The 25,897-nt window shown below is 36.6% G+C and overlaps 1 long non-coding RNA gene across 2 annotated transcripts in view; it reads left to right on the top strand.

Annotated features, from left to right (window-relative positions):
- Positions 1-8,800, top strand: part of LOC107975722 (uncharacterized) — a 229,454-nt gene extending 220,654 nt beyond the window's left edge. For both annotated transcript variants that reach the window (XR_008548926.2, XR_008548925.2), the window contains exon 8: positions 8,502-8,800. This is a non-coding gene — a long non-coding RNA (uncharacterized LOC107975722). The remainder of the gene's footprint in view (positions 1-8,501) is intronic.
- Positions 8,801-25,897: the final 17,097 nt, after the last annotated feature.

Here is a 25,897-nt window from a genome sequence, read left to right on the forward strand (position 1 = left end):
TTTAACTTCTAAATGATCTCTTTCTTCTCTGAAATTTACAAAACCATATTTTAAAGTTTGTACTGAGACATTTATTTATGATGAATGTTCCTCCATATTCATAATGTAAATATCTACTAAATATCATAGAAGTTATGTCTCATGAAAGTAAATTTTTAGTATTTCCTACTTCATAGTTATATCAGTACTAGTAGTAGTCAATAATAAAAATAATAGCAAACATTTAATGATTGCCAAGTTTGTACCTGGAAGAATTCTGAGGCTTATATATGTATTAACTGGAAAAATGCTCACAACAGTGTATTACAATCTAAGGTCCAAGATGATGGGACCGTCCATTTGAAACCAGTGAATCTCAAACTTTAACCTGTATCAGAGCTCTCTGGAGGGCTTGTTAAAACAGATTGCCAAGTGCCAACTCCAGAGTTTCTTACTCTGTAGATCAAGGGTGGAGCCTGATAATTTGCATTTTTAACAAGTTCCAGGTGTTGCTGATGTTGCTGGGCCAGTGATTACACTGAGAGCCGGTGTTCTAAATACTATCTTATCTTCCATGCCTAACTGATGTAGTCAGCATTCAGCAAGTCTTTGAAAAAGAATAGAAACTGTATTATGCAGGTGCTGTTACTCTATTAAGTGATGAGGAAACTAAACTTGGCTAAGGTCACATGGCTACTAAATATCAGAAGTCAGATATTAATACTTGCACCTACATCTTAGAGGTATTGTGAGGATTAAATAAGAATGCATGTAAAACTGCTTGGTACAAATTAAGTGTGCAATATATCTTAGCTAGTTTTTTATTATCCTGTGGGATGGTATCTCTCTGGCCATTAAACATATGCAAAGATTTCACATAGTGCCCAAGCAATTCCATATAAGTTTCCAGAATCACTTGCAGTTAAACTGATTCACGGGATTACCGGTGCTTTCCAATCTCTTTCTAAAACATACTTATCAATGCCCAGGGCATGCGGAAGCTTCACAGCTAACACACTAGTGTATTACCACACTGCTGCTTCCGCTTATTGTCTTTGATTTTTTTTTTTTCCCAGAGACAATAGGTTTGTTTCCAACCTGTATATTCCTGTTTTGGTTATCCTTGCAATTTGAGTACTAGGCAAACCTATAAAATAGGAATTTAAGAAGTAACAGAATTGTTTCTAGGAAAACTAAGTTGAATATTGTAGAGGAAATTTTAATCAGAAAAAAATGTGTATTACATTTATAGTGCTGTGCGTTTGTCTTTAAATGATTTATTTGCAGTCAAAAGAGAAATAATTTGGAAGTTACACTTGATTATCTATGTGATTTATGCAGGGATGAAAACAGAACACCAACAGTGAACTTATGTCCTGAGAGCCAGCAACTATGGCTTATGTCAAAAATGGCCTGAGGCCTGTATTTGTATGAACTATGACCTTAGAATGATTTTTACATTTTAAAAGGTTGTAAAAAGAAGAAAGAGAAAAAGAAGAGGCAGAAGGGGGTGGAGGAGGAGGATCTGCAGCAGCCCAGCAACAGAGGCCAAACGGGGCTCTCAAAACCTAAAATATTTAATATATAGTCCTTTACAGAAAAAAATTTGAAAATCCACTTTATACAATGAAAAGGATGTTGTCCCATATTAGCAGCATATAGCTAGAATATACATCTATTTATGCTTTAAATTAAAATATTCCAGATATGTATGTCCTTGTTTAAAAAGATGATAATTAGCTTCGGCTGATTTTTAAAATATTGCTCAGTAAATTTGATCACATTGGATATAAAATTTTCCACTAGTAGAAGTGCATACAAAATACTTACTCTCTTATTGTTCATTTACCTTATTGGCTTCAAGTCAGTTCACCTCCCTTTAGTGGCAGGATTCTAAAGGCTTTATTCCCAGATCTCACATTTTTTAATCACCAGGCTTCCTGAATAGTATTTTGCTCCTGTGGTGTTGAATTGTCCTTACAAATGATAGCAAAACTATGAGACTCTATCCCAGTGTCATTTTAAAAAGGTACTTATTGGTGCATGTATCATCTATAACTGTCAATTTGGTGCCAGGCAATATGCTTGGTCACTGTTTGATAAGACCCTCAGTCTGTCTCTGTTAAGGGGCCCCATTTTCATATCGAGTTGAACTGAAGAACCAACTCCTGCAGGAACTCTCTTGTTCCCTGCATGGCACTTTCCACAGCTAGTGTCTCTGCATGCATTGTCGTTTGGAAGCAGAATTTAATTCACTTCTGAATTACTTTGCTTGATGTAAGTATGACTTCATTCACAGGAATCTTGGCTAGGTGAGGTAGTAGGAAAAGGTAAGGGTGTAAACTGTAACCTTCATACATTAGCCATTTTCCCCAAAATGTATAGATGTACTGGTATTTTTTGTGTAGCAGAGAACAACCTTAGGAAGTAGTATTTTTTAAAAGGCCTTTTAACCTCCAAGGTAAAATAAAGGTGTACTATAAAGCCATATGGTAATACTTTACAACAGCTGGACTGAGACAATGTACTGCTAATTTGCGCAGTTCTTTTATGTAGGCTAAATGTCTTCCTTTTGCTAAATGCAGTTCTGAAGGCAAGGGTATTATTAATTGCTGGTGCTGCCCCCTGGTATTCCGATATTCACTGCTAATTATATAAGCCAGTACACTAGTCTTAGTGAACCATTTTTCTTCTGCTTGGAGATATTTGATCAGAAGGAATTCCACCTCTGGAACAACTTGTATTAGGTTAGCCCCCTGGGAAAATTTTAATTTACAAGATCCTTACTTAAAAAAAAAAAATCAAATCTGTTTCAAAGAGATTATATTATAAATGTAAACTTCCTAATGAGCTTGAGTGAAATGCTGTAGGCTACAACTGGTGAACTTTGAAAGTTTTTACCCTTTTCCTCTTCCTATATATATATTTTATGTAATCTGTATCCTAAGCCCTGTAAAGAGACCAGCTGTTGCTTACAGTGAACTGACGCTTATAGCCAAATCCTACATTTTTTTGGATATAGGTGACCCTTTCCTTTTTACTCTTTTCATTAAAAAATGCTTACTACTAATAAAAACAGCTAACACTGCACTGATTATGTACCAGATGCCAGGGTAAGTACTTTGACATAAAATACCTCATGTGATCATCACAACAGGTTGAGGAACTTACCCAGGGTTTCCTGGCTATTAATTGAACTAAAAAAATGTGGTGCTTCAAGTTTGCTAGAAGTTCAGATATTTAAACAATATTGAAACATGAAGAAAACAGAGATGGCAATTATTCAATTTTTTAAATGAATGCTCATCTTGTAGAGGTCAGAACACTGATTTGTATTATGGCTTCCTTTGTTTTCTTCTATTTGCATGTATGCAACTTAAATTTTAAAATGTATCACAATATTATTTATAGCTTACTATATTTTGTTTTTTAGTAAGTCTAAGAATAATGTTCAAATAATTAGTGATCATAATAAATATTGTCAACTGACAGATGTCTTGTACATGGTAACTTGTTTATATGATTCTAGTACATAAAAATATTCACCCCGTCTCTACTAAAAATACAAAAAAAAAAAAAAAAAAGCCAGGCATGGTGGCGGGCACCTGTTGTCCCAGCTACTCAAGAGGCAGAGGTAGGAGAATGGTGTGAACCTGGGAGGCGGAGCTTGCAGTGAGCCCAGATCGCACCACTGCACTCCAGCCTGGATGACAGAGCGAGACTCTATCTTAAAAAAAAAAAAAAAAAAAAAGTTCAAAAATTCAGGTGACCTGGTTGAGGGTCTAAACTTACCACTATTATGACATGTATGGACAAATGTCTTCATCCCTGAGGAATTCAGTTTCTTCATGTAAGTGAAAAAAGAGAATGGTCATATTGTGTTGTTTCTAAGGTAATTTATAACTCCAAAGTTCTATAAAATTTTTAATTAAATTTTTCAAAAATCTTAGTTGCGTGCTCAAATAAAACTACAGATTTTGAAATCTGGTACGTAGCTCATTTGCTTCTTTGTTTCTTGCCATTCATTTTTCCCTATTTGACTCCATTTAGCTACTCTACCCTTTATCACTTTCCTTCTCTGAAATAACAGTGACTCTTCATAGAGCGACTTCTCTAAACAGAACTTCTATGTTCTTGGGAGTGTAACAGAGGGTTAATTTCAGGGAAAAGCTGGCAGCTCCACGCTAGTTAATCGAAATAAAAAGGCAGAGGAGGAAGGAACTTTTAAGCAATCATCCTTTGATGGCTATCCAACTTTCTCTCTGTCTCTCCTTTCCTTTTTTGCTCCTTGCAGTTATTAAGCAAACCAGGACTAAAACAACTTCCTGTTCATTTCTTGTCCGATTCCAAAATGTTTCATTACTGTGTCTCCGCTTACATCCCATCCCCAAAACAGATCTTCAAAGAAGACGCCGAAAGCTCCTGTAGACCCTACCTGCTGTTTCTTCCCAAACTGAGGCACAGTCATGCTTAGAGTAGTCGCCATTTTCTCTAAAGGGCACTTTTAGCCTGACAGAGGAGATGAGAAATGTTGATGGGAGATGAATCAGCTATGAACTTCATCAATAGTTTCTGGACAAATTATTAATGTTTAGAAACTGGAGATGAAACTCTCAAAAAATAATCCTGATGTCCAGGTTGATAGAAATTTATTTTATTCATTGTGTGGATGGAAGAGAGGGGAGGTTCAGAAGAAGGGAAATAGAAGAAAAAAAAAAAGAGAGTTCGGACATTGTGGCTCACGCCTGTAATCCCAGCACTTTGGGAGGCTGAGGCGGGTGGATCACCTGAGGTCAGGAGTTCGAGACCAACTGGGCCAACACGGTGAAACCTTGTCTCTACTAAAAATACAAAAAAAAAATTAACTGGGTGTGGTGGCGCATGCCTGTAACTTCAGCTACCTGGGAGGCTCCGGCAGGAGAATCGCTTGAACCCAGGAGGTGGAGGTTGCAGTGAGCCAAGATCGTGCCATTGCACTGCAGCCTGGGCAACAAGAGCAAAACTCCATTTCAAAAAAAGAAAGAAGGAAAGGAAGGAAGGAAAGAAGGAAGGACGGAATAAAAATCCATTTCAAGAAAAGAAGGAAAGGAAGGAAGGAAGAAAGGAAAGAAGGAAGGAAGGAATAAAAATATAGTACACTGTGCCCTGAGATATTTGTCAAGTAATACTCTGTAGCAATATTTCTCTTTACATATTGTAGTTTGGTCTCTAATTGAGGGTTTTTCTCAAATTAGCATGGACATTCAGTATTTATAAATTTTTCTTTTTCTGAAGATAACCTATATTTATTTTATGAATATGAAGAGGATTTCATAGAAGACCTAAAACTAGATGCATGCTTATGGGAATGGATACATCAATTTGGAGTGAAGAAGTGTTAATTTAGGGAAGTGCAGTATACATTTTGAAATACTGGTAATTGGAAAACATAAAGATACCTCCTGTATAATTTCTATAAATAGCCACTCTCCCTGAACTTTTTAAACATACCCCAATGCTATGTAACAGAAAGTGACAAGAAAGGGTCCGATCTAGTCAATTGTTTGTGGAGTCATTAACTGTATTTATCTTGGCTGAACCTAACTCTTGCCTCCTTCCCCAACCCAGAGCATATTACTTTCTGTCTGTGCAATATTACTTTCTTCATAGAATACTTTCTAAGATGAAATAGGATACATACTCTTCTCCTTCTTTTGCTTGAGGTCATTGTCATTATTATTAATCCAATGATACAGAAAAAGTCGAATTTCTCAACACTGATGTGAGAATATTTTTGTAGGGCAAGATAAGATTTGATCAAAAGATCTTTTGAAAAGTTACCCTAGGATCACTCCTGTAATCCTAGCACTTTGGGAGGCCGAGGCGGATGGACTGCCTGAGCTCAGGAATTTGAGACCAGCCTGGGAAACACAGTGAATCCCCATCTCTATTAAAATACAAAAAAATTAGCTGGGTGTGGTGGCGTGTGCCTGTAATCCCAGCTACTTGGGAGGCTGAGGCAGGAGAATTGCTAGGACTGGTACCCAGTGTTGGTGAAAGGAAGAAGGAACCCTTCTGAATAGTGTGTGGGAAGAATGGTTAGAGCATTGTGACCTTGTGGCTGGCAGTAGGAAGTCATATGACCTTGTGGCTTGGCAAAGAGACTTTTTTAAAGTGAAATATTGTAGGCTGTGGGCTGTTACCTACCTACCTTCCCCAACCTGCAATCTCATATCAAAAATAATATATTAAATATGCTTGCATTTCTTATGAAAGAGGGGGAAGGGAGTTAGTGTTTCAGGTCAAGATTGGCGTTGGCGGAAACATAGTCAATAGAAGGAAGCAGTTGACATCAGGGTGTTATTATTGTGAAACTAAGGTTCTTAGTGGATTTCTGGAGGAAGCTTTCTCTGTTCCTCTCAGCTTTAGACGTTTCCTTCCAATTACATTCACAGTCTAGACACCAGGTTCAGGTAAAAAATGTTCTGGGAAAAGCCTTAGATAAATATGAAAATGCCAAAGGGTGTTTCACATTTATCTAAGGGTGTGAAAGGCCCAGCAAAGATGGAGGCACTGATGAGTATTAACTAACATTTAATAAAGCACATTTAATTTTCCTAATCTTAGTTGCACGTAATTACTCCATATCCAGCGGTGAGTCTACCTGATGTTGTATCGCCCATTATGCTATTTTGGCCAGAAAAATCAAGAAGGAATGTAATTCAGCATTATTTATAGTCTGCCAGGAATCCTTAGTTGATGAAACAACCATTCTCAAAGGCCTCATCTTCTCTGTTATCCTGGTTTTAACTAAATACAGAAACTATTTTGTTCAAATGGATTGCAGACACAAAGGAAAACCATTTCCAAACCCTCCAGTCAGGTGAAAAAAGTCACTGGCACTTTGTCCCGGGATCTACAGCAGTGTTCCTGGAGCCAGGAGCTCACACAATGCTTCCCCCCTGTCTTGCTGCTGGCAGATATGGCCTCTGGTTGGAAATAATCGTTTTTAATAATGCAGATCATCACAGGAGCTCGTGGGAAATCACTCCAAATATTACCCTTGGACTTTAGTATAGAAATATAGCAAAGGGAAATTGTCCCTATGATGCTCAAGGGTTAGAATAATATGGAAAAACCAACTCAGTTCAAATAATTTATTGTCTCTGCCATGCTTTTTGCATAGCACAGCTTAAGCTGTCATTCACTGACGGGCTATTTATATAGTCTGAAATTCCAAAGGATTCCTGGATTTGTGTTCTTCTACACTCTTTAAATGATGCATAATGAGGTACTCCACAGAGGTCTTTTGTAATGAATATGGAGCTGTTTAGTTTGGGCCCCTTCAAAGGGATGGAAGAACAGTAACTGGCTGTTTGAAATTTTATATTATAGAAACTATACTCTGCCACTACTTGAATTTGTTAGCATCTTTAAAATAAACTCTACTCCCAGACAAAACCAAATCAATCTTTGTATTCTTGACATTTCACTCTCGAGGCCAGTAAGAGGTGTAAATAGAAGCCCTGAGAAATAAAGGAAGTAGTTGTTCTAGAGGGGTATTCTGGAAGAGATGTGTCCACTATTGTTGATGTGTGTGTGTGTTTTTTTTAAAGGTGGCCAAGTTTTTCTTGGCTTCTTTAGCCTAATTATAATGCCTACTTTCTAGCTAGGTGTGGCAGAGTTCAGATTTGAGTTGCAGAGTTGTCAAGCCAAATACCTGCTAGACACCTCAAGCTGGAGGTCTTTCAGGAACCCCAGCCCAACATCTTCAGACTCTTCTCTCTAATCACCACCTTCAAGTACCTAATTTTTCTCTTTTATTCATCATCTCAGCAAATGGCAAATTATTTGCCCATGAATCCAAAACATAAATGTGGGAGTATAGTGTGAAGAACAATATGAGGAGAGAGGGAGATATTTAGCTCAATTTGGGGTATGTTGACCAGGCATTAATAACATAATTCTTACAACATCAGTGGGTTGTATCAATGTGAATATCCTGGCTGTAATATTTTATTATAGTTTTGCAAATGTTATAATTGATGAAACTGGGTAAAAGGTACACAAATCTCTTTATTATTTCTTACAACTGCACCAGCTGTAAACTTATAATTGTCTCAAATTTAAAAAAATGTTTTAAATGTATCTTGATCCAAGTACAGAATTCACGTCAATAGTATTCATTTAAGCATAAGTTCTATTTTCACCATATTATAGATGCATGCATAAATGTTATAGGTAACTTTAAGAAGATTTTTCTTCTGTATTCTGGTTCTTTGGTTATTCAAAGTTTAGAGCAGATAAATAAAAAAATATTTTTACTGGTTAATTATCAAATATAGTTGTAGGTTGTTGTTTGACATCCTGTACAAAAACAGGCACGTGGCAGGGTAGTCAAGCAAGTACTCTTTCACTGCTAAACTTGCACTCAGTGAGTTTCTTCATTTTACATGTAGCTTTGTCATTGAGAGCCCTTTACCCTCCTCTCCTGAAATGCAATATGATTTTTCTAATTATGTGTGACTCACTTTATATTTCAGATTTCTCAAGGGATACTGAAACAGATTAATGATGATTCTATTTGTGGATTCTGCATTATGATTAATGACCTAGCCGAGAGTCACTAGAATACTTTTGTGTCCATGGGATTATACGATTATTTCCAAGGCCATCTGAGGACCTCATAACGGCAGGAGACAGTGAGGAACAGTATGACTCTTTCTTTCTGTGTAATGTTTAGGGATGTGATTTGTTAAAAACAGATGAAAAAATCAGGATGAAGGTCAACTTTACAAAAAAGAAACTCCTAGTCAATAAAAGTTCTGCCATACTCCCAGAAGACTATCTTGTCCTTTTACAATGTCTTAACCCATTGCTCACTTAAGAGAAATAAGTACAATATGCTGCTAAAAATTTAATTGCAATCAATGAGTTTCCAAGCATCTGGAATGTTTTTAAAGACATATTATTTGGGTGAGCTCTTGTTCTGTGAGTTGAATGCCAATCTACCAGTTGTTGGTAGTTGAATACAGTCATTTTTGGTCATTTAAGCACAAATAAAGATCTTTCCTAATAATAGACAGAATATATAAGAAAAGAGAAACTCTTCCTTTTGCTCAAATAGACTGCTCAGGATATGCTTGCCTCAAGTGCTTTGATTTTCCCTCTGGTCATTTTACATGAGAGGGTATATTTTATTCCCTAGAAAGCGTAATCTGTAATCAATTATATTTAACAAGTTAACTCAATTGTAAATGATATGATACAAATGAAGATTAAATCTAATTTAGGACAGCATTTTTACTACTGTATAAATTAGCACTGGAAGAATCAGAAGGAACCATGTTTTTGATTAAGGTTTGGTTTAGGCTGAAGGGTTTCAATAAGATCATTTTTATAAAACTCTGAACTGGAGCCAATACCAGCTAAAAGATAACAGGATAGATTAAAGCCATGTTAGAAGTTTAAAAATAAAGTCCCTGAAAACCTTTAATCAGGATACAAACGTGTGTGTTTGTGTGTGTGTGTGTGTGTGTGTTGTAAAGTCAACCCTCACCTGCCACAGTTTGTTCATGGCCATACATTTATGCCCTGCTCCCATTACTCCAAGTCATTCTTTCAGCCACTGTAGCCAGCCAGTATTACTGCTTTCCTGGCTAGCATTCCCTGTGTACAGTTTGCACTCCCTCTTAAAAATTTCCAATTCATTTTTCATGTTAAAATCAAAACACTCTTTCAAAATATCTTGATCATGGCCAGTTTTCTGCATAATCCCCTTTCATAGCTCTCTATTGGCCTCAAGATGGGCCAACAAGATGGGCCAACATTCTTTACTATATAAAATGCTCTGTAGTGTCTGTTTCTGTTCAACTAAGGTCATCCTTTACAACCTCTTCTGACTTTTCCACTCACCCAAATTATGCTCTATGAATCTTCTGAGCTTTCTCTTATCTCCTATTCTTTGCGGTATTTTTAGACTCCTCCTGTAGTATTCCCCCACTGCCTTCCATACCTGTCGTCTGACAAACTTCTAATAGTGTCCAAGGTCATGATTTGGAACTGAGGAATCTCGTGGCTTTTGCATGATAGCTTATTTGTCTGTCTTTCCAATAAGTAGGAAAGCTGTTAGATTTGGGACTGGGTTTTGTTCACCATTATATCTATTTTATAAGATTAAAATATGCTTTTGATGGTAGGACAAAACACAATGACAGAAAGATGAAAGGCAGAACTCTTTGTCACTTATAGCTCCAGAGGAGAAAAGGCTGCTATGCAGGACCACACAGGGAAGAATAACAACAAGCTGGAGCTGTAGAGGACAGCTTATGTATGGCAAGTGGGGTGGGTTTAGATAGGTTACTGGACTGCTAGTTTATTGGCAAGTTTGAATACTTTTGCAGGGTCCAGGGCTTTGAGGCTGCTTCTAGTTGTCTGATGTCTAGCTCTGGGGCAAGCAGGAGGGTTCATAGTTATCTAGGAGTGTAAGAACCTGATAAAGGGAGTGGCTGGGGTATAGACATAAATAGCTGCCCAAGAAGGGAATCTGGTTGCCTCTACCTATTGCTGCAAAACTGGGTGAAGACAAGGTTTCAAACAAACAAAAACCAAACTATATTACACTATAGTTCAGAGTTTCTATTGCCTGCTTAATGCATATTTATTGATACAATGAGTGAAAAACAGATACATATGTATATGCATGAATATATGTTACCGTTTGGCTCTATGACTACTGTGCTTTTCCTTAAACTGCTAGTTATTTGGTATAATCTTACAAGTATCTAAACGTCACCTACCAGTTACTGTTTCTGGGCCTGTTTTCACATCTCTAAAATGGGTTGCAAATCCCAGCACTATGGGAAGCCGAGGCGAGCAGATCCCGAGGTCAGGAGTTCAGACCAGCCTGACCAACATGGTGAAACCCTGTCTCTACTAAAAATACAAAAAGTAGCCGGGCGTGGTGGCATATGCCTATAATTCCAGCTACTCAGGAGGCTGAGGCAGAAGGATCACTTGAACCCGGCAGGTGGAGTTTGCAGTGAGCCAGGTTCACAGCACTGCATTCCAGGCTGGGCGACAGAGCAAGACTTCATCTCAAAAAAAAAAAAAAAAAAGAAAAAGAAAAAGGGTTTTAGACTCCTTCTTACAGTGAGAAGTGGTAAGACATTTGGGAAATTAAAAATTTATATATTTTATTTTCAGAAACATTACTTTGATAATTGTATTTATGCAAGATAAAACTACCATAAATATGCTAGCTGACCAGACAGAAAATTGATAAAGTTAGGCCAAGAAGCAGTTTCTAGAGCTGGCAGACCAAATTTGCTCCCTGCTTTGAAAGCTACACTTAAAAATTAGCTTTTTATGAAACAATACTCTTTTGGAATATGACTGTTGGCATTGCAAATAATAATGCTAACACATGAGAGAAAAAATAGATTATGCTTTATCTTTTAAATATTAAAAATAATTTGTATACTTTCTAAATTATATTCTTGCTATAGTGGCAATTTGAGAGGCATAATAAATAAATGTATTTGCAGAGTTTATCCAGATTGAACTGTTTTAAAGAACCTTATGAAGACAAATGTTGCTTTTCCACCAAGGCCAAAGTAAAAAATGAAGAAAAATTAAAGCTGAATTTTTCTGGAGTTAGTATCTTTTATACTGTTTTGATTTGTTTGCATTGTTAATATTATTTACAATATGATTAAGACCAAGCAGCTTATTACATAAAGTTTTTTTTAGCTATAAATAAGAGATAAAGTATTCTAAGCCACGAATATATGATTAACAAGATGTTCATCATGTCTCCAATGGTCTTAAATTGTGTGTGTCTGTTAAGTACCTTATCTCTAAGGAAAGTGAGGGAAGAATATGTGCAAAAAAAGTGCACTAAAACAAAGAAGCAAATAAACAAGAAACAGATGCTAAGGTATAAGGTATTAGATCACAAAAGAAGGAACTCATTTAGAGTCACTCAAACAGTTAATTTTGTATCTTTTATCCCTTGCTGGAATCATCTATTTTAAATGTATTTTTATTCTGAAATAATCCCGTAAAACTTGCAAACACAATTCAAAGTATTGATTTTGAAAGTAAGTTGTTGACCTGATATACAACTTAAATACCTTAATCTTGTGAGATTTATTATAAACATAGTCAATCTCCTACATAACCACCATACAGCCATCAAAATCAGGAAAATAACATTAATATATTATTATCAACTCAGCCTCAGACCCTACTCAAGTTTTTCCAATTTTGTAAATAATGTTTTTTTATAGAAAAAAATTCAGGTCGGAATCATGAGTTGCATTTAGGTGTTATGTCTCTTTAATCTCCTTTGGTCTAGAGTAGTTCCGATTATTGCCTTGACTTTCATGACCTTGATACTTTTGAGGATTACAGGACACGAATTTTATAGAATATTATTTAATTTGTGACTTTCCGGTATGGCCTCATGATTAGATTCGGGTTATGCATCATTGTCAAGAATATCTCAAGTATGCTAGATCTTCTTGTTGCATCTTAGCAGGTGGTTCACAGGTTCTACTTATTCCTTTACTAATGATGTTAACCACTCTAGCTGATTGCCTATACTGGCCACCCACCTCACAGTGTGCATGAACCTCTAATCCGCTTTGGCTGACAACCCATAGTGCGCCACCTCTCCACAGGTGCATCTTATTCAGCCTGACTTGTTCTGGCCACTGATGTTTTTAAAACTGATTTTTCAAGAAAGGGAAGGGAAGGGAAAACAAGACAAGGCAAGGGAACAGGGAGAGAAAACACCTTTAACTTCACAGACATTATATACTCACAATCTTTAATGAATTAAAAAGTAATACATGAACTTCTGGTTTCGGATACTATATAAAAATGGCTTGGAAGCCATCTCTCCTATCCTCATCATAAGGAAAAAAAAGCTGAATAACTGAAAATTAACAGCTTTTCTTGGCTGCATCAGAGAAGTGAGTTCACAAGGTAAACCACCATCCCCAAAACTAGAGAGTCAGGTATGAACAAACAATCACAGCATACTGAGCAGGAAATGCCACAGGAGCTAGCATCTGGTGAGAACAGTTAAAGAATACTTAACTGACTAAATGCTGGAGACTGAGTGTGGACTGGCTTAAGAGATAAAAACTCCTGAAATCCCAGAATTAGGGGGTTCCTCATACTTTTGTGAGTTTTACCTCTAAGAGCGCCAACATGTTCTCACTGTGAAGATCCATGAAAAATCCCCTCCTGCTTCCAGCAGTAAGAGAGGAAGAGTAACCACTTGCAAATGTATCCATAGCACTCCCTTCTTAACAAAGGCCTGCCCTCAAAGGACACTATTTTACCAGAGCCTAACCAAGTTCAACTGTACCTTAGTTTAACTGACCTGGGTAAAAGGAAATTTCCAACTCCAGCCCACTCCAGCCTTTCTATCTCACCTAAGGGATTGAACATAAAAGCTGAGAAACCCTGGTAAAAGTCATAACCTGGGGCAGAAGCTCACTAAAAGACTGAGACCTACCCACAGGAGTACACAGCACTTTTCTTCTGACATTTTACTACCATGACAATAAGGAACTTGTGTAATAGCAAGTGATTGCAGCTGAAAAAATCTGTGAGGTTCAGATGCTGCTTAAAAAGTGGTCTCTAGGGAAACCTGAACACGACAGGAGAGACAAAAACAAGGACATCAGAGAAAATTTTAACCTGTGAAATATACAACTATAGCAAACAGTAAGCATGCCTAAATCCTAGCCAGGTAAACAACACCCCACCCTATAGCCTATTTATCTTAGTTCCTTTTACATAACATATCATTTCTAACTTTCAACAAAAAATTTATAAGGCATGGTAAAATAGAAAAAATCAAAACAAAACAAAAATAAACATAGTCTAAAGAGACAGAAAGAGTGAGAACTAGTCTCATATATGGCAGATTTTGGAATTATCCGATTGAGAAATTATAACTGTGACTAATATATTAAGAGGTCTAATGAAAAGTAGTGGACAACATGAAAGAACAGGTAGAGAATATAAGCAGAGAAATGAAAATTCTAAAGAAGAGTCATAAGGAGATACTAGAAATCATAATGCAACACGAAAGAAGGATGTCATTGATGGGCTCATCACTAGACTGGACATAGCTGTGGAAAGAATCAGTGAGGATGAAAATGATAGAAACTTTCAAAACTAAAAAGTAAATAAAAATATTTGAGAACAAAATATCCAAGAACCATGAGTCAATTTCAAAACGTGTAATGTATGTGCAATGGGAATACAAAAAGAAAAAAAGAAGGAAAAGAAGATATATTTTAAGAAATAACATCTGAGAATCTCCCCAAATTATTGGCAGACACCAAATCTCAGATCCCGAAAGCTCAGATAAGTATCAAAAATGTATACCTATGCATATTATATTTAAACTTCAGGAAATCAAACACAAAGAAGTATTTTGACAAGTCAGAGAAAAAAAAAACCTTACCTATAGAGGAACAAGAATAAGAATATATCAGACTTCTCATCAGAAACCATGTAAGCAAGGAGAGAATGCAATACAAAAAAAGTATTTAAAGAAAAAAACCCAAGGACCTAGAATTCTGTGTTCAGTGAATTATTCTTCAAAAAGGAAAGAGAAATATTTTCTCAGACAAAAAAGTTGAAGGAATTTGTTATGAGTAGACTGAAGTGAAACAATTCAGAAACAGTCATATTGCATATTCTCACTTATAAATGAGAGCTAAATAATGTGGACACATGGACAAAGGGTGTGGAATAGTAGTCACTGGAGACTTGGAAGAGTAGGAGGGTGGGAAGGGGGTGAAGGATAAGAAATTACCTAATGGGTACAAGGTACACTATTTGAGTGCTGGTTACACTAAAAGCCCAGACTGCACTACTGTGCAATATATCCCTGTAGCAAAACTGCATTTCCCCTTAATTTTTTTTGTTGTTGAGACAGAGTCTCTCTCTGTTGCCCAGGCTAGAGTACAGTGGAACAATCTCGGCTCACTGCAAGCTCCACCTGTCGGGTTCAAGCAGTTCTCCTGCCTCAGCCTCCTGAGTAGCTGGGATTAGAGACACATGCCACCACACCCGGCTAATTTTTGTATTTTTAGTAGAGACAGGGTTTCACCATGTTGGTTAGGCTGGTCTCAAACTCCTGACCTTGCAGTCTGCCCACCTCGGGCTCCCAAAGTGCTGTGATTACAGGCATCATCCACCTCACCCGGCCTGTACCCCTTAAATTTAAACACAAGCACACAAACACACAAAATGTTAAAAGAATTCCTCCAGAGGAGAGGAATTTGATATAGATATTAAAATTGGATTTATATAAAGGAAGAGCATTCAAATGAAATAAAAGGGGATAAAATAAAATTGTTTCTATTTTGTGTTTTAATGATCTAAAACGTAACAGTTGAAAACATTAATAGCAACAATGTATTGAACAAATACAGCTTATATATAAGTGAAATGTAAGACAGTAACGTTCTAAGAGATGAGAGGGAGAAATTGGAAATACTTTGTTATACAGTACCTGCAATAAAAAGTGGACCTAGATTAGTTGTATATGTATATTGTAAACTTTAAGACAATCATTTAAAAAACTAAAGGAATAAGTATAATTGATATACTAAGAGGGGAGAGGAAATAGAATCATATAAAATGCTCACAACCAGAAAAGGAAAAAAGAGAGTGGAAGACAAAAACAAAGAAAGAACAGGGGAAACAAATAGAAAACAGCAACAAATGTAGCCAATAATAACCTGGCACTATCAATAATCACTTTAAATGTCAATGATCTAAATTCAACAATTAAAAACAGGCTGTCAGAGTGGATATCAAAACCCAATTATATTTCACCTACAAAAAACCCACTTTAAATATATAAACATTAATATATGAGAAACCAAGGTATGAAGAAAGATATGCCATGCTAACGTTAATCAGAAGAAAGATGGGGTAGTTATGTTCACTTCAGGGAAAGCAGACTTCAGAGCAAGAAAAATGATCAGAAATAAAGACAGGCTTTATGTAATCACAAAAATGTCAGTTCTCCCAGAAGACATAATAATCCTGGATGTGTATATGTTTAACAAAACTATATTAAAATACATGGGGCAAAAACTGTTAGAACAGCAAAGAGAAATGGGAAAATCCACTATTATATTTGGAGAATTCAATTTGCAGGAATTAAACAGATTCAGCAGATAGAAAGATAATACTTATATAATGAAACTGAATAACACCATCTATCAACTATCTATTTGACATTTACGGAAGACTTCACCCATCAACGTAATAATACATATTCTTTTCAAGTTCACAGAACATTCGCCAAGATAAACTACATTCCTGGCAGTGAAATACCCTGAACAAATTAAAAATAATAAAAATAATACAATGTCTGTCCTCAAAATTACAATAGAATTAAACTAGAAATTAGTAACAGAAAAAAGTTACAAAATCACAAAATAATTGGAGATTTAACAACACACTTCTAAATAATATGTGATTCAAAGAAGCCTTAAGATAAATTTTAAAATATTTCAAACTAAATGAAAATAAAAATACAGCCATCAAATTTGTGGCCAGATGTGGCTCACGTCTGTAATCCCAGCAGTTTGGGAGGCCAAGTCAGGTGGATCACTTGAGCTGAGGAGTTCAAGACCAGCCTGGGCAACATGGTGAAACCTCATCTCTACCAAGAAAAAAAAAAAAGAAACTAGCCACGCATGGTGGCACATGTAGCTGTAGTCCCAGCTACTCAGAAGGCTGAGGCAGGAGGATTGCTTGAGCCCAAGAAGCAGAGGTTGCAGTGAGCCAAAAACATGCCACTGCACTCCAGCCTGTGTGCGCTCACTCTGTGAGTGAGTACCTGTCTCAAAAAAAAAAAAAAGATAAAAATAATTGTGATATGCAGCAAAAGCAGTGCTTAGAGAGAAATTTATAGCACTAAATACATGTATTAGAAAAGATAAAGGATCTGAAGTCCCTAACTAAGTTTCTGCCTTACAAAACTACTAAAGGAGAGCACATTAAATCCAAGGAGAAAATAAATAATAATAAATTACAATATAAATTGGTAAAACTGAAAGCAGAAAATTAGTACAGAAATCAATAAAACCAAAAGATAGTCCTTTGAAAAGATCAATGAAATAACTAAACCTCTTGCTAGGTTAACCAAAAACAAGAAGACACAAATTACTCATATCAAAAATAAAAGAGGGGTTATCACAGCTGATAGCACAGACATTAAAAGGACAATAAAGGAATATTATTATCAATTCTGTTACTGTGTGTGCTGCTGAAGTGAGCACGATTCTATTACCCAGAATTTGAAAATTTAGATGAAATGAGTCAATTCTAGAAAGACACAATCTACCAAAACTCAAGATTATATAACTGTTAGAGAAATATATAATTTAAATAGGTCTATATCAATTAAAGAATTTGAATCAATAACTAATAAATTTTCAAAACAGGGAAGTCCAGGCCTAGATAGTTTCACTGGTAAGTTCTAACAAACTTTAAATAATTCTCTACAATCTTTTTCACAATCTAAAAACTGAAGAAATACTTTCTACCTTATTCTATGAGGCTGGAATTACCTTCATATGAAAATGAAACAAACACGTTACTGGAAAGGAAATTATGGACCAATATCTCTCACAAAAATATATGTAATCTTCAACAAAATATTAGCAAAACAATTCATAAAAATAATTATACACCATGACTGATATGGTTTGGCTCTGCGTCCCCACCCAAATCTCATCGCGAATTGTAATGCCCACAATCCCCATGTGTCAGGGAAGGGGCCTGGTGGGAGGTGATTGGATCATGGGGGTGGTTTCCCCATGCTGTTCTCATGATAGTGAGTAAGTTCTCAGGAGATCTGATGGTTTTATAAATGTTTGACCATTCTTCCTTCATATGTTCTTTCTCACCTGCCACCATGTAAGATGTGCCTGCTTCCCCTTCAGCCATAATTGTAAGTTTCCTGAGGCCTTCCCAGCCATGTGGAATTGTGAGTCAATTAAACCTCTTTTCTTTACAAATTACCCAGTCTCAGGTATTTTTTACAGCAGTGTGAAAAAAGACTAATACAATGACCGAGTAGTTTATTTGGTCATTTTTTTGGTGCATTATTTTTATGTACAAAGCTGGTTCAACATTTGAAAATCAGTTAATATGGCCCATCAGATCAATAGGCTAAAGAAGAAAAAAATATGTGATCATGTCAATAAGTGTAGAAAGAAGCATTTGATAAAACCCAGCAGGCATTCATGATAAAGACTGTCAGCAGCCTAGGAAAAGAATTACCATCATACTTATTGATGAGAAACTAGGTGCTTTCTCCCTAAGATTTGGGACAAGTAAAATATGACATCACCTCTCACCAGTCTTATTCAGCATTGCTCAGGAAGTCTTAACTAATGCAATAAGATCAGAAAAGGAAACAAAATATATACAATTTGAGACAGAATAAATAAAACTCCTTGTTTACAGGTGATAAAATTGTCTATGGTGGTTAATATTAGGTGTCAACTTGGTTGGATTGAGGGATGCCTGGATGGCTGGTAAAGTATTGTTTCTGCGTATGTTTGTGGGGGTGTTGCAAGAGGAGAGTCCGTGGACTGGGGGAGGAAGATCCACCCTCTATTGGTGGGCACCATTCAATCAGCTGCCAGATCAAATCAGCTCCTGCTAAAACAACGCAGGAGGAAGAAGGTGGGTTAAGTTTGCTTGGCTACTCTTCTGGCTTTCTTTTTTCTTCTTCCCATGCTAGACGCTTGGTTCTGCTCCTCCTGCTCTTGGACATCAGACTCCAGGTTCTTCAGCTTTTGGACTCTGGTACTTGACCAGCAGCTTCCTGGGAGCTCTCAGGACCAAAGGTTGTACTGTCACCTTCCTTGGTTTGAGGTTTTTGTGGTTGGACTGAGCCACTATGGTTTCTCCTTTCCCCTGCTTGCAGACAGCCTATCATGGGACTTCGCCGTGGAATCATGTGAGCCAGTTCTCCCTAATAAACTCACTTTTATATATACAAATATTCTATTCACTCTGTCCCTTTGGAGAACCTTAATACATGGTCTATATAAAAAAAAAAATCCTGGCCGGGTGCGGTGGCTTACACCTGTAATCCCAGCACTTTGGGAGCTGAGGCGGGCAGATCACTTGAGATCAGGAATTCAAGACCAGCCTGGTCAACATGGTGAAACGCCGTCTCTACAAAAATACAAAAATTAGCCAGGCATGATGGCAGGTACCTGCAATCCCAGCTACTCGGGAGGCTGAGGCAGGAGAATCGCTTGAACCTGGGAGGTGGAGTTTACAGTGAGCTGAGATTGTGCCATTGCACTCCAGCCTGGGTGACAGAGCGAGACTCCATCTCAAAAAAAAAAAAAAAAAATCCCAAAGAGTGGACATAAAACCTCCTAGAACTAATAAGTAATTATAGCAAAGTACTAGAATACAAGATTAATATGCATGTCAATTGCATTCTTACATATCAGCAATTAACAATTAGAATTTGTTTCATTTATGTTAACATTATCTTAGCACCAATATTGCCACGAAAAAACCTGAATTGGTGTAAAGCTAATAAAATATGTGCAAAACCTATATGAAGAGAACTATAAAACTCTAACGAAGAGGTTCAAAGAAGACCTAAATAAATGGAAAGATATTGCATTTCATGGATGGTTATGCCCTAACATTTCCCTAAAAATAAAATATATTAATAAAAAAGTAATAAATGCACAGGATAAAAGATGCATTCATTATAAAAAGAAATTAAATTGAAGTATGTTCCCCTTAGACTTACAACTCTACTTCCTATTGTTGCAATGTTCTTATACTTCCTTGTAGAACATTATCTGTTTACTAACACAAATATATGTGCATATTTATTTATTTAGAAATGGAGTCTTGCTCTGTCGCCCAGGCTCGAGTGCAGTGGTCTGATCTTGGCTCACTGCAACCTCCGCCTCCTGGGTTCAAGTGATTCTCCCACCTCAGCCTCCTGAGTAGCTGGGATTACAGGCACGCACCACCATGCCTGGCTAATTTTTGTATTTTTAGTAAAGACGGGGTTTCACCATGTTGGTCAGGCTGGTCTCGAACTCCTGACCTCGTGATCCACCCGCCCCCGCCTCCCAAAGTGCTAGGATTACAGGTGTGAGCCACTGCACCTGGCCATACGTGCGTATTTATATGTGCACTTATATATGTGCATACCTATACTCCTTTTATTTACACAATTTTCATAGTGATTTATTTTGATAACATTGCTTGGAGATCTATATTGGCACATACATATATATCTCATTATTTTAAAAAATTGAGTAGTATTTGCCAAATATTGATGAATTCTAAAATTTTTGTGTTGTCCTTGTTTTTTGTTGTTGTATCCACAGCAAAAATTTCTATCTGTAGAATTATTAGGCCAAAGGCATGCACATTTTAAATGTCAGTAAATATTGCCAAATTACCCTCCTAATTTTGTAGCAATTGATAATATCAATTTTCCCACATCTATTTTTGCCATTCCCATGGGTGAAAAAGCATATTTTATTTAATTTTCATTTGTGTTTATATAATTATGAATCATATTGTTCCTTCATATTTATTAAATTATTGTATTTTTTATAACGAATCATTTCAAGTTCCTTTTATATTTCTACTTGTACAGCTAGACTCCCTCATTAGTTTTTAATATTTTCCTGATTCTTTTAGGATATTTTCCAGGTGAACTTGACAACAATAGTCACAATAAAACACAGTTTCTCCTATTATTAACATTTTGCATTTGTGTAGTATATTTGTTACAATTGAAACTTAGTATCATATTGTGATTATGAAATAATTTAGAGAGCAGTGATATCTTTAAAATATTTTTTCTGTTAAGAAATATAGCTTTATTTCTCATTTATGTCTCTTAGAAGGGTTTGAAGTTTCAAAATTTAAGTAATATATATAAATCTTATTTCTAGAAATATCATTTTCCAGTCTTTTAAATAGTGACAATCTAATTCTGTGACAACATGCCTTATGATAATCTAAGGAACACAATACTTACTTAAATACATTTTTTCCCTCCTATCAACAATTGTTTTCATACAAACCTTTCAAAAACCAGGTTCTGTTATTTTAGTGCTAATCCTAGAAATAAGAACTTTTATGGTTGAGTTATGAAGCACTTAATATGATATTTACCACTTTTCTGTTCATTCCTCACACATTTATTATATCCAAAAACCATGGACTCTTGCACCTTCCTTTATGAGATAAGCTTTATAAAACTATAATTTTAGAAATCAGTAACTGGTTTCTGTACAATTCCAGATAGAATATTATCACAGAAATTACTCAAAGTAGGGAAGTCATTTTCTGGGTGGGGTAGGGTGGGGATGGCATGGGTTTTGGGGATGAGATAGCTGAATGGGAACACAAATTTTCAAAAAAAATTATTTTATCCAAAGTTTATTGGATTCTCATCTTCTTTGGGCAAGCAAAGACAATGAAGACAGTGACAAAAAAATATAAAGCTGGGTGTGAGATCTAATATTACCAGTGCACATTTCTATGCTGCAACTTACATATACTTCAGGACAACATTGTGAGATACATTCTTTGTTATTTTACAGATCAGAAAATACAGGCCCAGGATGCTAGAGTAAATTTCCAAAAGTCACAATCATAGACTTAGTTACGAAGGCCTGGGACTTGAACTCAGTCCTAGCCTGACTCCAAAGCCCATGTTCTCTTCATAATGCACTCTGCCATTCAGAAACCATTGATTGCATAGGGAAAGAATACCAGGTAATGCACTATGGGTAATAGAACAGAGTAATAAAATATAAATATTAAGCGCAAATAAAATGGAAAAAAATTCAAAGAAGCACATTTTCCACTTATATTCTACAGGGAATTTCATCAGGCATATTACACTTTATGATACAAATAGCATAAACACCACTGCTTCTATGTTATATACTTGGTTTTTTTTAATGCCGAATCATCCTGTCTCTCTATTGCTTATAATACATGGTCTTTTCTATGAAATATTTTATTAGCAAGCTATTTAAGAACCTGAATTTATTTTCTCTTATAGAATAAGGACTTGATATCAGCCATTTAACAGAGGCAGATTCTAGCCACTTCCCTTCCCTAATCCACTTTCATTAATTTTTTCTTTGTCCTTGGCATTTGTCCTTGGCATTATAACCTGTCTATGTATACTCCCATACATTTCTCAGGCTGTAAAGAGTAAGCCATTTAAAAACAGCAAATCGAGAAATTTAGAGTTGAGAAAGCCCCTGGAGGTCGTCTGGATTACCATCCCTTATAATGCCTTATATATAGCCAGAAACAGTGTATAAAATTACACTCAGAACTGATCTAGAAGACATCACTTCTCCACAAACACAATGACTTTCACTGCCGACAACATTCAGTGCTTGACTTAACTCCAATGCTTCGAGAAATTGGATCTATAGCCCTGATTTTATTCTCACTAGAATGAATTCCAAGTATCCTCTGCTACTTTGCATCTCTGGCTCATACTGCAGGTGCTGCTGATTAGACCCTAGCTTTATGCCTGCATCTAGCTTCAAGGGTCTGAGAAAGCAGGTATCTGACATCTATGGTAGGAAAAAAAACTGTCAAACATCCACTACATTTGTCAAGATCTCTATTACAACATAGCTTCTGAAACTGAATGCATCATTCCAGATGGCTTCTGACCAATGCAGTATGCAATGCAATTAGCCACCTTGATCTGAACAGAATGCATAATTATATTGAAGCACATGCTAAGATTATATGAGTGATTTTCATATCCACATCAAAGGGTTGGTTCACAATTAAGCTTTCAGTTAACTATAACCCTAAAACTCCGTCACCTTTTACTGCTGTTTCATCATGTGTTCTCCCATCCTGCATTTGTACATTTGTGGCTTGATTTTTTAACCCAAATATAGAATTTCATATTTAGCCCTGTTACATTTCACTTTGTTAGTTTTGGCCCATCTTTCCAATATTTTTCAATCTTTTTGAATACTGTCTCTATCATCCAATATAGTAACTATTGCTACACAGCTTTGTATTATACACATACTGGATAAACATGCTTTTTGTTTTAGTCCAAATTCCTGATAAAAATGCTGAAAATAATATAATACATATAAAACACTGCAGGATACCACAGAATATTTTCATCCAGGGTGGCATCGAACCATTAATTAATATTTCAAGCCATATTGACTAAATTTATCTAGAGTTATGTTCAAAATGTGTTCTTTTTTTAGTTTGCATGATGATGATGACGATGCAGCAAAGGGACACATGAAAGATATTTAAAAGAAAATTTCTTTATGGTATAAGCATTATACAATAAGGAAGTAGGATGTGATTAATAATCAAAGATAACATATTCTCCAATGTGTGGACAATATATTCTTAAAAAATAAAATTATAAATCCCAGATCACTATCATGTATACTTTGTAGACCTGTCATAATATCATATTACTATAAATCTCAGAGCAAACAGCAAACATTTTCTGTGAAAGACCAGACAGTAAATATTTTGACTTTGCATGCCATATGCTTTCTCTTGGAAATACCTAACTCTGCCCTTGTAGAGAAAAAGCAGCCATAGACAATACATATATGAGTAGACATGATTGTTCCCATAAAACTTTACTTGTAAATATATGTGGCAGGCCAGATTTGGCCCCTAGGCTCTAGTTTGTCCAACTGTGTTTAGAAGATGGTTTATACAAGGCCCACAAAGTGGGCATGTGGACTCACATATAGATGAATATATTATAATATTACAATATTCCCATAGTGTATATTTAATATTTTAAAAATTTCATATACTAGGTTCTCAAGAGCCAGAACTGTCTTGTTTCTTTTCTTTTTTTTTTTCTTTGAGACAGAGTCTCGCTGTGTCGCCCAGTCTGGAGTGCAGTGGTGCAATCTCGGCTCACTGCAAGCTCCGCCTCCCGGGTTCACGCCATTCTCCTGCCTCAGCCTCCCCAGCAGCTGGGACTACAGGCACACACCACCACGCCTGGCTAATTTTTTTTTTTTTTGTATTTTTAATAGAGACGGGGTTTCACTGTGTTAGCCAGGATGGTCTCCATCTCCTGACCTTGTGATCCGCCTGTCTCGGCCTCCCAAAGTGCTGGGATTACAGGCATGAGCCACTGTGCCCTGCCTGTCTTGTTTCATTTTGAACTTCAGTACCTAACAATGTTCTGGCACTTGCTAGTTGCTCCATATAAGTTGGTCATTATTCAAATAGGCATTAACATGCTATTTAAAATAGAGTCAGCATTCCTAGGTGTGGTGGACCCAGTTCCTCCCTTAAGAACAAGAACAATGGGCTTCCTACCTTTAACGCTATGAGTGCTGCTGGTAGACAGCCCTCAGCTGAAAACCCTTAGAAATTACTTAGGGTCAAGAGAGCAACCTCTTCCAAGGCCGTGTCTCCTTCCCAGGACACCCTGTTGCCAGTGATAGATCAACATGAGGGATAAGGCTGATTTCTTTATTCTAACTCAGGACAAGTCTGAAGGTCATTTTAGCTTCAGAGTTCCTAGCTGAGGTCTTCATTGAGACTGAATTACAGCTAACCCCTCTCTTCTCAAATCTTCTTCCCTAAATTTTGATTTCAGAGGACTCCTGATATAGTTTGGCTTTGTGTCCCACCCAAATCTCATCTTAAATTGTAAATCTCTGCTTGTCAAAGGAGGGAACTGGTGGGAGGTGATTAGATCACGGAGGCAGTTTTACCCCTGCTGTTCTCGTGATAGTGAGGAAGTTCTTACAAGATCTGATGGTTTAAAATGGCAGTTTCCCCTGTGCTCTCTCTCCTGCTACCATGTGAAGGTCCCTGCTTCCTCTTCGCCTTTTGCCATGATTTCCTGAGGCCTCCCCAGCAATGCTGAACTGTGAGTCAATTAAACTTCTTTTGTTTATAAATTACTCAGTTTCAGGTAGTATCTTTACAGCAGTGTGAAAATGGACTAATACAACCCACTAATAATCCTCCTGCATTCTAATATCTGTCACAGAGTCTACTTTCCAGTGAATGCAACCTGCAACAGCAACCTGCAACAGCAACCTGCAACAAGAAGAAGGATATTTGCTACGGTTTGAGTGTGGCCGCTGTGAAATTCAGGTGTTGCCAATGTGATAGTATTAAGAGGTAGGGCCCTTAAGAGGTGATTAGGTCATGAGGGCTCCTCCCCATATTAAGGCCCTTATTAAAGTGGCTTCATGCAGGGTTCAGCTAGCTTTCCCTTCTGGGGATGTGGTGTTCTTCCTTCTAGAGAATGCGGCAGTAAGGCACCATCTTTGAAGCAGAGAACAGACCTCACAAGACAACGGAATTGAATCTACCAGGGCCCTGATCTCGGACTCCTGAACTGTGAGAATATAAATTCTTGTTTTTTTGTAAATTACCCAGTCTTGGGTGTTGTTTTATAGCAGCACAGAATGGACTAAGGTGGTATTTTTACTCATTATGAAGATAGTAATTTAAATGATATCCGTTCAAGGTTTTTCTACCTTCAGCTAATCTCATACAGGCTAGCCTTATGAAGTATGATTTTGAAAGCTATCCTCTTATCAGAGCCCATGTGGGTTCCTTTTGACTTCCCAAAACACTCCCCTGTTGCAGTTGGTTAAAGTTGGTAACCATACTAATTGCTCAATATTTACATTACTATGTTTTTACAGTTCTCACAATTCCTAGAATAAGCACCTCCTAATTACTAATGTTGAGGGCCACTAAGACCTTGCCCCACCAATCTTGAAAGTTTTTAATCTTCACCAGAAGAGACAATAAATAAATCTTCAGTGAGTTTCTATTTTGGAAAGGGACTTTGTGGAATATTAGGGAATAAAAGAAGTAA

The sequence above is a fragment of the Pan troglodytes genome, chromosome 6, assembly GCF_028858775.2.
Source record: "Pan troglodytes isolate AG18354 chromosome 6, NHGRI_mPanTro3-v2.0_pri, whole genome shotgun sequence".
Taxonomy (NCBI): Eukaryota; Metazoa; Chordata; class Mammalia; order Primates; family Hominidae; genus Pan; species Pan troglodytes.